Source organism: Chrysemys picta, chromosome 13 (genome assembly GCF_011386835.1).
Source record: "Chrysemys picta bellii isolate R12L10 chromosome 13, ASM1138683v2, whole genome shotgun sequence".
Classification (NCBI taxonomy): domain Eukaryota; kingdom Metazoa; phylum Chordata; order Testudines; family Emydidae; genus Chrysemys; species Chrysemys picta.
The window spans coordinates 16,964,546-16,982,845 of record NC_088803.1 but is presented as its reverse complement, the minus strand read 5'-3'; the positions used below and the strand labels follow the sequence as shown (position 1 = coordinate 16,982,845).

Here is an 18,300-nt window from a genome sequence, read left to right as displayed (position 1 = left end):
ACTTTTAGGGGGGCGTATTATACCCATCTGTAGCATGTCCAGGATAGACTCACAGACTCATTGACTTTAAGGTCAGAAGGGACCATTATGATCATCTGGTCTGACCTCCCGCATGATGCAGGCCAAAAAGCCGTCCCTACCCTTACCCTTGACTCTGCTGTTGAAGTCCCCAAATCCTGTGGTTTAGAGACTTCAGTTAGCAGAGAATCCTCCAGCTAGCGATCCGTGCCCCATGCTGCGGAGGAAGGCGAAAAACCTCCAGGGCCTCTGCCAATCTACCCTGGAGGAAAATTCCTTCCCGACCCCAAATATGGCGATCAGTAAAACCCCGAGCACGTAGGCAAGATTCTCCAGCCTTACCCTTATTAGCCATTATGCTATTTACCCGCGATGGCACGCTGTTCCTTTGACTAAAATCATGTTGTCCCATTAGACCATTCCCTCCATAAACTTATCTAGCTTAATTTTAAAACCAGACAGGTCCTTCGCCCCCACCATTTCCCTCGGAAGGCTGTTCCAATATTTCACCCCCCTGACGGTCAGAAACCTTCGTCTAATTTCAAGCCTAAACTTCCCCACGGCCAGTTTATATCCATTCGTTCTCGTGTCCACATTAGTACTGAGCTGGAATAATTCCTCTCCCTCCCTGGTATTTATCACTCTGATATATTTAAAGAGAGCAATCATATCCCCCCTCAGCCTTTGTTTAGTCAGGCTAAACAACCCTAGCTCCCCGAGTCTCCTTTCATACTACAGGTTTTCCATTCCTCTGATCATCCTAGTGGTTCTTCTCTGTACCCGTTCCAGTTTGAGTTCATCTTTTTTAAACATGGGAGACCAGAACTGCACATAGTACTCCAAATGTGGTCTCACCAGCGCCGTGTACAACAGAAGCAGCACCTCCTTATCCCTACTAGATATACCTCGCCTAATGCATCCCAAGACCGCATTGGCTTTTTTCACCGCCACGTCACACTGTCGACTCATAGTCATCCTGCGGTCCACAAGGACCCCGAGGTCTCTCTCCTCCTCCGTTACTTCCAACCGATGCATCCCCAGCTTGTAACTAAAATTCTTGTTAGCATCCCTAAATGCATCACCTTACACTTTTCACTATTAAATTTCATCCTATTTCTCTTACTCCAATTCACAAGGTCATTCAAGTCTCCCTGCAGAATATCCCGATCCTCCTCCGAATTGGCAATACCTCCCAGCTTTGTGTCATCCGCAAACTTTATCAGCCCACTCCTACAATCGGTTCCGAGGTCAGTAATAAATAGATTAAATAAAATGGGTCCCAAAACCGAACCTTGAGGGACTCCACTGGTGACCTCCCTCCAACCTGACAGTTCACCCTTCAATACGACCCGCTGCAGTCTCCCCATTAACCAGTTCCTTATCCACCTCTGGATTTTCATATCGATCCCCATCTTTTCCAGTTTAACCAGTAATTCCTCGTGCGGTACAGTATCAAACGCCTTACTGAAATCAAGGTATATTAGGTCCACCGCATTTCCCTTATCTAATAAGTCCGTTACTTTCTCAAAGAAGGAGATCAGATTGGTTTGGCACGATCTGCCTTTGGTAAAACCATGTTGTAATTTGTCACAATTGCCATTGACCTCAAGGTCCTCTACTAATTTCTCCTTCAGAATTTTCTCCAGGACCTTGCACACTACAGATGTTAAACTGACAGGCCTGTAGTTACCTGGGTCACTTTTTTTCCCTTTCTTGTAAATAGGAACCACATTAGCTATTCTCCAGTCCAACGGAACAACCCCCAAGTTTACAGATTCATTAAAAATTATCGCTAAGGGGCCCGCTATTTCTTGTGCCAATTCCTTCAATATTCTCGGATGAAGATCATCCGGTCCGCCCGACTTTGTCCCATTAAGGTGTTCAAGTTTGGTTTCTACCTCGGATACGGTAATCCCCCCTCCTGTATCCCCCTCTGTCACGCTGCCAATATTCCTAATCCCTTCATTGGCCTCATTGAACACCAATGCAAAATATTCGTTTAGATATTGTGCCATGCCTAGATTATCCTTAATCTCCTCTCCAGCTATAGTCTTCAGCGGTCCCACTTCTTCTTTCTTTGCTTTCTTCCTATTTATATGGCTGTAAAACCTCTTACTATTGCTTTTAATTCCCTTCGCAAGGTCCAACTCCACACGGCTTTTGGCCTTTCTCACTGCATCTCTACATGCTCTGACCTCACTAAGGTAAGTTTCCTTACTGATCCCTCCCCTCTTCCACTCTTTGTACGCTTTCTGTTTTTTCCTAATCGCCCCTTTGAGACGGTCGCTCATCCAGCTCGGTCTAAATCTCTTGCTCACTAACCTTTTTCCCTTTTTCGGGATACAGGCCTCCGACAGCTCCTGCAGCTTTAACTTAAAATAATCCCAGGCTTCTTCTGCCTTTAGATCCATTAATACGTTTGCCCAATCCACTTCCCTTACCAGTCCTCTTAATTTGTTAAAATTAGCCTTTTTAAAATTATAAACCCTAGTCTTTGATTTAATTCTGTTACTCCTTCCATTTAGTTTAAACCGAATTAGCTCATGATCACTGGAGCCCAAGTTGTCCCCTACAACCACTTCCTCAACGAGGTCCTCACTACTCACCAAAACCAAATCCAAAATGGCCTCCCCCCTCGTTGGTTCAGCTACCACTTGATGAAGGAATTGATCAGCAAGCACATCTAGGAACATCTGAGCCCTATTATTGCTACTAGCATTTGTTCCCCAATCTATTTCTGGGAAGTTAAAGTCCCCCATAATCACACAGTTCCTATTAGTATTTACTTCCCTAAACACATTAAATAGTTCTTTATCCATATCCTGGGTTGATCCCGGCGGTCTATAGCACACCCCGAGCACTATCTCCGGAGAGGCTCTAGTAGTTCTTTTACCCAGTGTGAGTATCGCCCAGATGGACTCCGTCTTATCTATTCCATCAACTATTATTTCTTTGCAGCTTATCTCATTATTGACATACAATGCCATCCCCCCACCTTTACCTTCGTTCCGGTCATTCCTAAACAGCGCATACCCTTCCATACCTGTATTCCAGTCGTGAGTGCCATTCCACCACGTTTCAGTTATTCCTACAATATCCGGTTTCAATTCTCAGACTAGGAGCTCTAATTCCTCCATTTTGTTACCTAGGCTTCTCACATTGGTGTATAAACATCCTAATGTATGCCCTTTAGCCTGTCTCCCATTAGTAAGGCAATTTATTACAGACCCCTTGATGTTCATCCCCCCTCTCCTTGTTATGTCTAATCCCATCCCCCCGGCTATATCTCCTCTTATCTCATCAGTCGCCCTTTCAATGTTGGAATCTGGCGTGGAGATTAACTGTACATCTCCCAACCTTTTCCCCCAACTTCCTAGTTTAAAGCTCTTTTGATGAGATGAGCCAGCCTCCCTCCCAGAAGTCTATTTCCTTCTCTTCTCAAGTGAAGCCCATCCCGTGAGAACAGCTGTCTGTCCCCGAAAGCCTCCCAGTGGCCATACATCCCAAAGCCCTCCTTATAGCACCACTCCCTTAGCCAGCTATTTATTCTCACAATCCTATCAGCCCTTTGCTGCCCTTCTCTAGGAACAGGCAGAATCCCACTAAAGATAATCTGAGCCTCTATCTCCTTGAGCGTCTTACCCAGCCTGGCATAATCTCCCTTGATTCTCTCTAACGAGAACCTAGCCGTGTCATTCGTTCCCACATGAAGGATTATCAAGGGGTTCTTACCTGCTCCTTTTAGTATCCTTTTCAACCGCAGGTCCACATCGCATATCTTTGCGCCCGGTAGACAGCACACACTTCTGTTTTCCGGGTCCGCCCTGGTCACAGGCCTGTCCAATCTCCTCAGTAAAGAGTCCCCAATCACATACACCTGCCGTCGCCTGGCAACAGTGCGATCTAGTAATCTGTCCTCTGATCCCTCTAGTCCTAATCCGTGTCTGTTCCTGTCTTCCCTTATACTCCCTCTTGTGCCTTCCTGAATCCTCTGGGGGCCCGGATTTGGTGCTCTCTCCATCAGCTCCTCCCCTCTCTCTATTGGACTAGCTGCTCTTCTCTTCTTCCTCAGCCTCCCACCTTCACTCCCCACCTGCTGCCCCCCTCCTTGTTATCAAAACACCCAAACCTGTTCCTGAGTTCTATTTCCCCCACACTAGCCCTCCTTTTCCTTGGCCTGCTTCTCATGGTCACATGCCTCCACTGCCCTTGTTCTCCGCCTAACATTCCCCCCTCACAGTCCTCTGCCTCTGCTACCACCTGCACCCCTGAGCATTCCCCTTCAGCCCCTCCTTGCCTGTCCTCCATCAGCTGCTCGAACCCCCTTCTAAACTCCACCAAGGTATCTACCTGCATCTCCAACCCCTTAATCTTTTCTTCCAGTAACGCTATTAGGTGGCACTTCATGCAAACATACCTCTGTTCAGGCTCACCTGCTAGGACTATATACATACCACAGCTTCCACATGCAGCCATCTGCAATCCGGGTACTGCTGCTTGGCTCATGGCTGCCACAGTCTCTACTCACAGCACCTGGGGACACAGAGTACACCATGCTCCGCGCCCTCCCCTTCCACCTCCCCCTGTAAACTCCCACTCAAACTCCCCTGTTAGCAGCCCTGTTTGCTGCCTCCTGTGCCGCTGCTCCCTTTTTATAGCAGTTTGGGCATGAGGTGACTACCGGTAGGGTGGGGTTTTAATTGGGTGAGCATTACCTGTGTCAATGGAGTGGTATGCCCGTTTGGTCCATCCTGGGGTGGCTGAGAATATTGGTGCAAAGCTAGTGCACAGCTACTTGATCTGCTGCCGCTGCAGATGTCCAAGGGTTGCGGAGAGGTTTATCTCTTTCACGCCATCATTACTTTTTACTTCGTAGAAGACACCTTCAGGCCACTCCGCGTGATCTGTTTCCTGGGCTGTAAACTGGGAAATCTTTAATTCTTTGGAATAAAAGGGCTTAAGAGAATTAACATGGTATACCTTAGGGTTTATGTTGGAGGTGGGGGATGCTATGAGATAGTTAACAGCTTCTAGGTGTTCCTGGACCATGAATGGTCCTTTCCACGACGCTTCCATTTTATGGGCCTGGAGCGCCTTTAAAACCATGACTTGGTCTCCTACTTTAAAGGACCGTTTTCTGGAATCTTTATCATACCAGGCCCTTTGCTCTTTCTGAGCATCCTTTAGGTTTTCTTTAGCAAGGGTTAAAGAGTGTTGGAGGGTGCTTTGTAGGTTGCTTACAAAGTCTAGAATGTTAGTTCCTGGAGAAGGCGTAAACCCCTCCTATTGCTGCTTCACCAACTGTAATGGCCCCTTAACCTCGCGGCCATACACAAGTTTAAATGATGAAAACCCTAAACTGGGATGTGGTACAGCCCTGTAGGCAAAAAGCAACTGCTGCAACACTAGGTCCCAATCATTGGAGTGTTCATTTATGAATTTATGTGTCATGGCCCCCAAAGTTCCATTAAACCTCTCCACCAGGCCATTGGTTTCATGGTGGTAAGTGGTGGCAACCAAGTGATTCACCCCATGAGCTTCCCACAGGTTTTTCATGGTCCCTGGCAGGAAATTAGTTCCCGAATTTGTAAGGATGTGGGAGGGCCAACCTACCCTGGCAAAAATGTCTGCTAATGCCTGGCACACACTTTTAGCCCTGGTGTTGCTTAAGGGTACTGCTTTCGGCCATCAGGTAGCAAAATCCATGAAAGTCAGTATGTACTGGTTTCCTCTGGGTGTTTTCTTTGGAAAAGGACCCAGAATATCCACAGCTACTTTCTGAAATGGGACCTTAATTATGGGTAGTGGCTGGAGAGGGGCTTTGACCTGGTTTTGGGGCTTTCCCACTCGTTGGCACACCTCACAAGACCGGACATAATTAGCAACGTTCTTGCCCATTCCCTCCCAGTGGAAGGACTTCCGCAACCGGTCTTTTGTTCTGTTTACCCCAGAATGGCCACTGGGATGATTATGGGCTAAGCTCAAGTGCTTTACCCGATACTTAGTAGGAACTACCAACTGTCTTTGAGGATGCCAGTCTTCCTGGTGCCCACCAGAAAGAGTCTCCTTGTATAAAAGTCCTTGTTCTACCACAAACCGGGATCAGTTAGAAGAGCTGAGAGGCGGTGGGGTGTTCCGTGCTGCCGCCCAAGCTTTTTGAAGGCTGTTATTTGCTTCCTGCTTGGCCTGGAACTGTTCCCTTGATGCTGGAGACATCAGTTTCTCCTTGGACTGTGGACTTGGTCCCTCTGGAAACGATGCAGGTGCTGGGGCTGTTTCCATTGACTGTGAACCGCTGTCTGCTTTTGCACTATGTTGTATTTCAGGCTCTGGCTGAGCCTCTTGGGTAGGGTTATCTGCTGCTTCTGCCAGTTGATGCTCGCTAGTGCCCTCTGGCGTTGGAGTTATAGACGGGTTTGCAAGCGCTGGAATCAGTGCTGGCAATGGTTTTGGTGCTGGTTGAGTTGCCAGTTCTGGTTCTTGGACTGGCTTTGGCTGGGTCTCTGGGATTGGATCCACTACGGCTGTTGCAGTTATTGGCAGGGGATCCGGTTCCACCACCTTTGGCTGGGTCTCTGGTAACACAGACGGGGCCCTGGGGGATGGCTCAGGAACAGGGATGGGGGTGGAAGCTTGCTTAGCCTGGCTGCGGGTGACTATTTCCACCCTCTTGGCTAACTTTACATGGTTGGCCAAGTCTTCCCCCAGCAGCATGGTGATGGGGTAATTGTCATAGACTGCAAAAGTCCACATTCCTGACCAGCCCTTGTACTGGACATGCAACTTGGCTGTAGGCAAGGTTACAGACTGTGACATGAAGGGTTGAATTGTTACTGTAGCCTCCGGGTTGATGAGTTTGAGGTCCACTAGGGATTGGTGGATAGTCGACACTTGTGCCCCAGTGTCCCTTCATGCAATAACCTTCTTTCCGCCCACTCTCAAGGTTTCCCTTCGCTTTGAGGGTATGAGAGAGGCATCTGGGCCTGGGGATTTTTGCTGTGATTGTGGTGTAATGAACAGTAATCTGCCACCTCCACCCATTTGGCTTCAATTTTTCTCGCCTCGGTTACAGTTTTGGGCTTTCCATCTAGGATGTACCTTTTTATTTTCTCAGGAATACCCTTTAAAAACTGCTTCATTTGCATTAGGAAGGGCAACTCCTCCGTATATTTAACATTGGCTCCTGATATCCAGGCATCCCACTTTTTCCCAATGTGGTAGGCATGTCGGGTAAATGACACGTTTGGTTTCCACCTTAGGGCTCTGAACCGCCGTCGGGCATGCTCAGGTGTTAGCTCCATTCTGATTGTGGCCTTGTTTTTAAAAAGTTTATAACTGTTTATGTGTTCCTTAGGCATTTCAGCCGCCACCTCTGCTAAGGGTCCACTGAGCTGCGGCCTCAGCCCTACCATGTACTGGTCTGTAGTGATGCTGTACCCAAGGCAGGCCCTTTTAAAAAATTTTCTCTGCCTTGTAGGTGGGGAATTTTCTGGGATGGGAAGTGGTACCTGGAGAGGGGTTGCTAGGATTGGCTTTCTTTTTTTTTTCTTTCTCATCCTTTTTTTTTTTAGCTTTATAGCTTTTTTGTGGGCCTCATTTTTGCCTTTTTATTTATTTATTTTTATTTATTTATGTTTTAGCTACATCTCTTTTTTTTTAGCTTCATTTTTTTTTTTAATTGGAGCAGTTTTTGATGTTTTCTTTTATTTTTTTCTGCTTATAGTCTGGCCAGTTTTAGTTTGTTAGCTACGTTTTTGGTACTTATTTTTCTGTTTTCTTGTCCTAGGTCCCACCCTCTCTGCAGTTCAATGAAACTGGGATGCACTCATCTCAGGCAACAGAGACTTTTTAACTAGCTATCCCCGAGAGGTAGAAAGAAAAAAAAAAACAATTCATCTTGTAAATTCCTTTTGCCAGCTGTTTGCTCACTGCTTGAATCCTTCTCTTAACAAAGACCCTTGTTTAAAAAGCTTAACACCTCTGGCTTCAGGCAAGGAGAGATAAGATATGCATCTACCTTCAGCTCTGCTTTCTAAGCAGCTAGAAAGGAGAAAATAAATCTTACTGGCTTTTGGTTTAAAATGATCCCAGCGCTCTGCCACCATGTCAAGGCTGCTTCCCCACTCTCAACTTTAGGGTACAAATGTGGGGGCCTGCATGAAAACTTCTAAGCTTAACTACCAGCTTAGATCTGGTCCGCTGCCACCACTCCCAAAGTGCTAATTCCCTTCCCTGGGTAGCCTTGAGAGACTCTTCACCAATTTCCTGGTGAATACAGATCCAAACCCCCTTGGATCTTAAAACAAGGAGAAATTAACCATCCCCCCCTCCTTTCTCCCACCAACTCCTGATGGATCAAGATCCAAACCCCTTGGATCTAAAACAAGGAAAAATCAATCAGGTTCTTAAAAAGAAGGCTTTTAATTAAAGAAAAAGGTAAAAATCATCTCTGTAAAATCAGGATGGAAACTAACTTTACAGGGTAATCAAACTTAAAGAGCCCAGAGGAATCCCCTCTAGCCTTAGGTTCAAAGTTACAGCAAACAGAGATAAACACTCTAGCAAAAAGGTACATTTACAAGTTGAGAAAACAAAGATAAAAACTAACACGCCTTGCCTGGCTGTTTACTTACAAGTTTGAAATAAGAGAGACTTGTTCAGAAAGATTTGGAGAGCCTGGATTGATGTCTGGTCCCTCTCAGTCCCAAGAGCGAACCACCCCCAAAACAAAGAGCACAAATAAAAGCCTTTCCCCCACCAAGATTTGAAAGTATATTGTTCCCTTATTTGGTCCCAGGGGTCAGCCAGGTTACCTGAGCTTCTTAACCCTTTACAGATAAAAGGATTTTGGAATCTCTGGCCAGGAGGGATTTTATAGTACTGTACACAGGAGGGCTGTTACCCTTCCCTTTACAGTTATGACAGTCATTTTTAAATAAAGATCCATTTTGCTTAGGATAAACATGAGGCCTCTTATTAGAGGCCTGGTACAAGGCTTGAGGCCTGAACTAAAGTAGCAGTCAGGCCCTGCTGATATAAAGCAAAGTTAGCAAATGTGAGGCTGTTAGGAGAAGTCAGGACTGGATATAAAACTTGCCTGCTTGCAAGTTGACAGAACCTGGCAAGAACAGGGCTGGTATTGCAAAAACACACACATTCCTAATTAGTGTTAGGCACAGAACACTCACACAAACACATTCCAGAAGGTTGGTACCAGAACACCCTGATGCCAAGGATGGTATATGCACACTCCCCAAAGATAACAGAGACACACTGACCCCTCCTAATGATAAAGTACCAGAATGACAGAGTGATGGAGAGATGTTGTGATTGAACTAGCATGTAATGTAAAAGGCAAAGGCTGGTAACTACTACCTCAGAGGGGCAATACGTAACTTGTTTCTATCAGTGCATAAAAGGAGGATCACAGAGGGTATGTCTCTGTCCAGCTGAGTGGGGAAAGGAAGGTCCCGCCACTCACTGAGCTGAGTCCACTGTAATGGGTATACATGTCTTAGTATCCCCGCAGTATCTGCCAGGTGCTATTACCGTGCTTTCTTGACAATAAACCTGGCCGAGTGCCTTTCCTACAGAACTAAGTCTGTGTTCTTTTGGGCAGTTCAGTCGAAGTCTGCTGTATGGTGCAGCACACTGAGGCCTTGGCTACACTTACCGGCAAGTTCGACGGCTGGAAATCGAACTTCTGGGTTCGACTTATCGCGTCTAGTCTGGACGCGATAAGTCGAACCCGGAAGTGCTCGCCGTCGACTGCGGTACTCCAGCTCGCCGAGAGGAGTACCGCGGAGTCGACGGGGGAGCCTGCCTGCCGAGTGTGGACCAAGGTAAGTTTGAACTAATTCGAAATAAGGTACTTCGAACTTCAGCTACGTTATTCACGTAGCTGAAGTTGCGTACCTTAGTTCGAATTAGGGGGGGTAGTGTAGACCAAGCCTGAGAGAACACACATGCAGCCAACAACTGACTACAGACACAATGGGTTTCCATAAGTATGATGACACTATAACTATGGATGATATTTATGGCCCTAATATAATAATATATGATATTTATGGCCCTTCTCTTTAAGCACCTGAGTGGTCCATGGAAGTCCAGGAGATGACTCATACACTGAGTCAAGCATGACCTTAACTGCTTGGATGCAATGGGGTCTATACAAGTTAAAAGATTTCCCCCTTTGTCACTGCCACCCCTGAAAAAACTCTGTCTGATCTGAAACTCAGAATGGGTTTTCTTTCCTACATAGGATTATTCTGTAAACCAAATTTGGCTCTCATGAACATCTCAACAGCTGCACTATCTTAAGGCTCTGCATACAGTAACACTGATGTAGCTCCATTGAATCCCTAATTGTTATGCAATAGAGCCAAATCAGTGGAGCTTTGCTGGTTTGCTCTATTTATTTTGAAGGTGTTGTTTGATTTACACCAGTTGGCAATCTGGCCTGTTGACTTTGAGGGAATGAAGCAGATTGACATCAGCTTAACATCTGTCCTATTGACGTCACAGGACTAATGGAGAAGTAAGACAATACTCAATGTTATCAGAAGTTGGCCTATCCACTGTATTAGTGAAGATGTTGGAGGCCTTTACCATGGCGAATCAGCTCTGATCATTCTATGTGGACTAAAGATCATTGATAGTAGAAGAAGTCTAAGGGTGACATCCAGGCCCCATTGAAGCCAAGGTCAACCTTCCTGGTGACTCCCATGAATGGGACCAGGACTTTACCCCGAGAATTTATTTACTCAACATGACTGATGAATACAGAATCTATCTCTACTGGTAGCACTATGTTCAGAAAGAAATACCTTGGTGATAACAATGTTTTCTCCTGGAAAATTCAGGGCCTAACATCAAGAGGAATTTTGTCAACTTAATCTAGAAAGTTTATTTGTGTTGATTGACATAACTGCCATTTTCCTTCTCCTTGGAGGCCTTGTTTGAGAGTGAACTCTTGCCCAGATTCACATGGGATGGACGATCTCCCTACGGAAGGCTACTATATATGAAAAAAAATGTCTTCCGTAGGTCATAACTCACTCGGAGTCTGTACTGAAACTCCAGATTTGTTCGTTGTATTGGAAGATTGAATGAAAGGTAAGAATATTCCTCTTGCTTGTTAGCTTGCTCAAAATTCTAAATGGAATTTTCTGACATTTTTAGGCTCGTATTTCAAATTTTCTAAGACAGTTAGGCATCAACACCCAGTCAAATCTGATGAGAATTGAGTGATTAATTTCATTCATGTGGTTTGTTGTAATTTTTTCAGTTTGGCTAAATATGCTTTGAAGGAATACCCATTTCCACCACTCTTTTTATTAATCTTTGACCATATTTTGATCTGAATTTGACCAATACAAATCTAATGTAAATTCACATACATCAGTGGAGTTCCTGTAATTGTAGCTGAGTCTAAAGTCAATGCAGATAATGTTGTAACATTAATAGAAACAGTGGAAGATTCCCCACCTATTGTCTGTGCCCTGAAAAATTTGTAATCACATTGGAAATGTGATATGAAGGGTGACAATTTCTTTAAAAAGTACTCTAATATGAAATAAGATAAATTAGTTTAATATGATCTCATGATAAGTTTGATTTGTTTACCCTGATGGTCTTCTCATTTTCATCATTTCTACAATTCAATAACTCCCTTAACTTCAAAGGAGATACTCCTGATTTCCTACAGTAGGAGCAAGAGGAAAATCAGCAGAAGTTGTAAAGTAGTAATAAGATTAGAGAAGTCTGAAGACAGTAAAGGGAGACCTAATTATAATACAATATAGAGTATTTGTCAAATCATGTGAATGATACTCCTAATAATGAAGCAACATATTGCCATGTGGCTTATCATAAAAGTCAAATTTTAGAGGTACAGTTCCCCTCTCATTTATGCTAGTTGTATAACAGAGAAATACAGTGAGTGGGGAATCATCCACATTCACTGCAATGGAGCTTTTTCTCATTTACACAAGGGCCCCTTAAAGGCGATTCCAGTCAATTTTTTGTGCACCTTGATTCTACAGAAATAAACATATTATTATGTTTTGTATTAGATGTGTGGTATACATCACACACACTAACAGCATCCTATATTGCAACAGATTGATTTTGATAAATTCATTTAGAAAGTAGAATCTTGGTTAATAATAAGTTTACTGGTGTATGAATGATGTTTATGATTATATTGTGAACTCCTAACTCATGCCATTGATGGAAACGTTCCCAATGACTTCACACACCTCTATTTGAGTGTTATTTTCCCCTCCTTGAATCAAATATCAGGCGAATGTAGATTTAGTAGCTGAGACAGATTATTGTGCTAACATATTTTAATATAGCTAAATTTGTTCATGTTGTGTGAAATGTCTAGAGTAAAACAAGATTTCTATCTGTCTGTCTCTCAGTCATTCTAGATTCTTCAGTCACCATATTGCTGTAATTTCTGATACAACACCTGACAGCAACTTTTATCTTTGTTCCTACAGAAGGAACACTCAAGCAATGGACCCCAGTAACCACAGCAGGGTGACTGAATTCATCATGCTGGGCCTCTTCGACCATCCTCACCACCAGGGCTTCTTTTTTGCACTATTCCTATGCATTTATATAGTTGTCATCATGGGCAATTCCCTGATCATTGTGGCTATTATCTTCCACCCACCTCTCCACACCCCCATGTACTTCCTCATTGCCAATTTGGCCATGGTTGACATTCTGTGCACTTCCCGGTTCTGCCCAAAATGCTGGAAAACCTGATGCAGAAGAAAAAAAACATCTCCTTTGATGGCTGCATGACCCAGCTCTTTTTCTTCACTTTCTCAGCAGGGACAGAGCTTGTGCTCCTCACTGTCATGTCTTATGACCGGTATGTAGCTATCTGCCACCCCTTGCGCTATGTCAATCTGATGAGCAGGAGAATTAGCATCAGTTTAGCAGCTGGTGTCTGGGCTGTGGGTGTCTTCAATTCATTGGTGAACACATTGCTCGTGTTGAGCTTAGATTTTTATGGACCCAACCTCATCCAGCACTTCTTTTGCGAATTCCCAACAACGCTGGCACTTTCCTGCAGCTCCACCTACCTCAACGAAATTATGGTCTATATGGCAGACATTTGCCTGGCCATGGGGAACTTCCTGCTGACCCTCATGTCCTATATCTTCATCATCATCACCATCCTGAAAATCCAGAGCTCCAAAGGGAAGCAGAAAGCCTTCTCCACCTGCTCCTCCCACCTGCCTGTGGTCACCTTGTACTACTCCTCCATCTTCTACACCTAGATCCGGCCAACCTCCAGTAACACTCTGGATAACAACAGGCTGGCGGCCATAATGTATACGCTAGTGACTCCCACCCTGAACCCTCTCATCTACAGTCTGCGCAATAAAGAGGTCAAAGTGGCTGTCCTGAAAATATTTCCTATCACCATAAAATAGGGCCATAAAAAAAAGACCATAACAGGGTTCAAAAAAGAACTAGATACATTCATGGAGGATAGGTCCATCAATGGCTATTAGCCAGGATGGGCAAGAATGGTGTCCCTAGCCTCTGTTTGCCAGAAGCTGGGAATGAGAGACAGGGGATGGATCACTTGATGATTACCTGTTCTGTTTATTCCTTCTCGGGCACCTGGCACTGACCACTGTCGGAAGACAGGATACTGTGCTAGCTGGACCTTTGGTCTGACCCAGTATGGCTGTTCTTATGTTCTTATGTTCTAAAATAGGAATTTTTCACAGAGTTAACCTTATTCTTATCTCCATTGCTCCTTCTAAGCCAGGTCCTCAGTTGGTGTAAATTGGGACAGATCTATGGACCTCAATAGACATAAATTTACATTACGGTACATTAAATTCAATGGAACTACTACATTTTACAGTGGCAGGAATGCATCGCATTGACATCACTGATTTACACATCTGGGGATCAGGCCCCATTGACAGCAGTTGTGACATGTTGAGTTATGCTAGCTGGACTAAGGTACATTTGGTCAGAATTTTAAAGATATTTAGGTACCTAGTGGGATTTTTGAAATCCTCTACGCACCTAAAACTCATTGGTTTCAATGGACGTTAAATGTCCTGATGCTTTTGAAAATCACACTAGATACTTCAATATACAGAGAAAACTGGCCCATTGTTCAGCAAGTTACTTTGTGTGCCGTGTCACTGAATCAGAATATTCTGTTCTATTCCTCAATGAGTAAGTAGCATAGCAAAATAAAACTGACTTTCTCTCTCCTCTAATTTCTTGTGAGACATAAAAACCCACAAAATTTTCAATCTCATATCTGTTGAGATCTACAGGTATCCTGGCCATGTGTCAGATTCAGGTGAGAGTTTTTTAATAAAATTTTTATCGGAATACATTTTTATCTAACTGTAATGATACACTTTCAAAATGAGAAATTTGATTTTTCCCCCAAAAGACCTGTTCTGTTGACAAGGCAATGTCTCAATCTCAGTAATAAATAAGATATTAATGAAAACGTTATTCACTCTTACAATAATATACAATTCAATGAGGTCAAGGGTTTCATGTTCAGTTATTGCTGTTTACTCCTATGATAATCACCATCATTACATATCTTTTTAACCTTTTATAGAATTCTCAGAAAAAAGAAACATACAAACAAAAACAGTTCAGGTATATTTAAAATAATGTATTAAATAAGGATTTCATTGCAACAATATCCTTTACTCTTTCCTTTTAGCTGTATAGAATCTTTCATATGGAAATCTTTTGTTTATGGGAGGGAGTTAAATGCTATTAAAGATGGTCTTAGCTTTCCTTTTTTGGGGAGAAAAGAGAAAACATTAATTTTGATGCTCTTGAGCTGTTTTTGTTCTTGTTGGAGTCCGATCCTAAAAGAAGGGCAACACACATCAAAGGAGAGAGAAAAGGTCAGCAAAGAGAGAATGCAGCTTCTGTCCCTTTTGCTGACTCACACTTGCAACCTCACGCTAGAGCAGTGGTTCTTAACATCTACTGCAGCCTGCACCCCTTTGGTTCTCAAAATATGTTCTCGCACTGTTTATCAAAAATCGTTGAAGGAGGTCAGTTCTTTAAATCTAGATATATATTTTTGTTTGTATATTACAGTAATCGCTAAAAAATGTATAATGTTAATAAATACATAGGTTTGATGAAACAAAGTAGTTGTACTTATTTACGTCCCTGTGCTTAATTTGTGTTTTCGATGATTTCCCTTCTAAAAAAATCTGGCATGTCTCGCACCCCCAGAAAGGGCATCTCGCAGCCCCAGAGGGTGTGGGCACCCCAGGTTAAAAACCACTGTGCTAGAGAAACATCGGCCCAGCACACAGTCTGATCACTCACACTGAAACCTGGAAAACTAGTACCAGGGTTATGCTGTTTCAAGGGTTGCTTTTAGATGCCTTTCTGGTCACAGACTTTCAGCACCATACTAAAGGGTGGAGCTGCCATAGAAGCTAAGCCAGAGTGTTACTAGACAAAAGACAAATAGCAAAATAGAAGACACAACGTGGAGACATAGATCTTTCTGGGCATTAGTAAACTTGTATATGGCTTGATTTGAGTGCAAGGTTACACTGTGAACATATGTTTTTGGGCTAGTTGAGATAAGAGAGAACACTGAACTGATAAGATGGAAATGTCGGTAAGATGAGGACATAAGCTATTGGTCCTTACACAATCTGCAATGCGATTGGTCCTTACAACAAACTGCAACAGAACTGGGCCTGCCATGAGCCGTAGGATGTCCCATCCAAGTAGATTTAACAAACATAGATGTTAGTAGCTAGGAAAAATGTATAATAACTGTTCAGTGTTTGACATGAATCAAGGTGTGGCAGCCTCATCCCATCAATATTCACCAGTTATTTTGGTGATTTCAACTGTAAACATTTCCACCCATTTCTGGAATCTTTTGACTTGTTTCTAAGACAAGCCCTGAATTTACCAGGAACCTTGGAGACTATTTAGTACAGTTCCTTTCACTTCAACAAGCCAGTTTGCACCAGTCAAGTTGTGTTCCACTTTTACTGATTTTCATAAGCAATTTTTATTAGCAGGATGATTTCATTTTTTGTTGCTTCCAACACCTACAGTACAGGCCTCTGGTTCATTGGTTTCTATGGAGCTATGCCTGTTTTGCACCAATGCAGTTCTTGATCAATTTAGATCCATTTAGTAGATGGTTTTGTGGATTCTTCCTCAGTGGCAATTTTAAAATCGAGATGAGATGTATTCTTCTAAAGGATCCTTTCTAGTTCAAACATAAGTCAGCAAAATTCCATGGATTTTCTTATTTATGAGGTCAGGTTAGATTAATGGTCCTTTCTAGCTTTATAATCCATGAATCTGTGAATATACTATTTGGCTAAATGAGTCTATTGAGTCTAAGTCTCACTTACACTGAGAAAATTTTTGCTGATTCCTCTGCCCACAGGCAATGAAAACATTTGCCTCTCAGCCTATGCAGGCTCCACTCTATCTCTGCAGAGATGGGCTTGAACCATAGTTCTTGCGTCACAACACCCAAAAGTGATTGGGAAATTACTCACTAGATTATGTCATGGACTAGGCCAGTGAAAACCCTCACACTATTTTATGTGGCTCAGATGCAGTACCATCTTCAGCTATAAAACCTTATACACACAGAGAAAACAAATAGAAGAAAGGGGAAGTTGATAGTCGCACATATCAATGACAAGTTAGGAATAGTAGAAAACTAATAGGAAGCAATGAGATTCAAGAAGAAAACTATGCCCTGCAAAGCTAGGGGAAGATAAAAAGTAGATTTTAAAGTATATTGGAAACAAAAAGAATCCTGACAAAGGTATTTGTCCATTACTAGATGGAGATGTTAGAATTATCAATAATAATGCAGAGCGTCATGGAGTCACTGGGGCGATGCTCTGGAACTACTCCGTATGAAGCCAGGCAGGACTCTGGGGGAGCCTCCTCTATCTGAGCATACTGTCTCCAGGGCAAGAAGCTTACACAGCTTTGATCTTCCTGGGTCTGACCTCGGAGCATTCAGTAGCCCCTTCCACACCGTGCGCTTCCCGCAGCGAGTCTGCTCAGGTGGGGCTCCTGGGGAAGCCAGAGGGCCCTGCACCCCAACTCCACAGTCAGACTTGACTCTCAGCCAGCGTTGTAAAATAGAAGATTTATTAGTTGACAAGAACACAGCATAGAACAGAGCTTTTTAGCATGGAAATCAGTGACTTTCAGCCAAGTCCATCTTGGGGAGTCTAGGGCCAGATGCCCTGAACTCCCTCTCTTCCAGTCCCCGAAGAAGACCGCCCAGCTACCTGCAATCCAACCTCAGACACTGTTGCTCCTCCTCCTTCTCTTTGTCATGTTTCCCGGGCAGTCACCTGGTCATCACCTGGTTGCATCCCCCTCCTGGGTCTCAGGTTATGAAGGGCACGGGTCATAGCATATGTGCAGGCAATTGGAGCAGCTTCACCTGCCCTAGAGGTCTCAGCCAAAGACACCCCCCCCCATTCCCACCACTGAGGTATTGGTGCAGCACACAGGGAAACTGAGGCACACACAGCAATCATGCAAAACAGTAAAACTCACATAGGTTCAACAGTAAAACTCATATACAACATAACAAGGGAAAATCCCCACTTCATTCCATCTCTCCCCCCTTTGAGACCGAACTGAGCGGGGTCACTTTAGTCAGTGGCCTGTGGAAGTTCAGGCCCCCTTCTCTGGGACAAAGCATCAGCTATAACATTTGCACTCCCCTTAACCTGGACCACCTCCATCTCATACTCCGGGAGGGAAAGAGACAACCTCAGGAGCTTGACAGTGGCCCCTTGCATCTGGTGTAGCCACGGCAGGGCGCGTGGTCAGTGCACACAGTGAAGCACTGTCCAAATATTTCTGGCTGCAGCCTTTTAAGCACCCCAGGGCCAGGCATTCCTTCTCTATGGCTGAATAGCTCTGCTCCCAGGGCAGCAGCTTTCTACTCAGGTACATGATGGGGTGTTTCTTCTCCTTTGCATCACTGTGCATCAACACCACACCCAGCCCTGTGTCTGAGGGATCGGTGAAGACCATAAAGGTCTTGTCAAAGTCTGGGTTTCCCAGCACCGGGCCCTTGACCAGATCCTCCTTCAGCATGCAGAGAGCCCTCTGGCACTGCCTGGTCCAGACCAGCTTGTCTGGCTTCTCAGTGATGGGAGCTGATATAGAAGTAAAGTGGGGCACAAACCTCCGGTAGTGCCCTGCCATCCCAATCAAGGCCTGGGCCTGTTTCTT

The 18,300-nt window shown here is 44.2% G+C and overlaps 1 protein-coding gene and 1 pseudogene across 2 annotated transcripts in view; both read left to right on the top strand.

The window, feature by feature from the left end:
• Window positions 1-18,300, top strand: part of LOC135975263 (uncharacterized) — a 443,768-nt gene that overhangs the window by 161,964 nt on the left and 263,504 nt on the right. The window lies entirely within an intron of this gene.
• On the top strand, window positions 12,544-13,475 carry LOC101936222 (olfactory receptor 13G1-like; annotated as a pseudogene).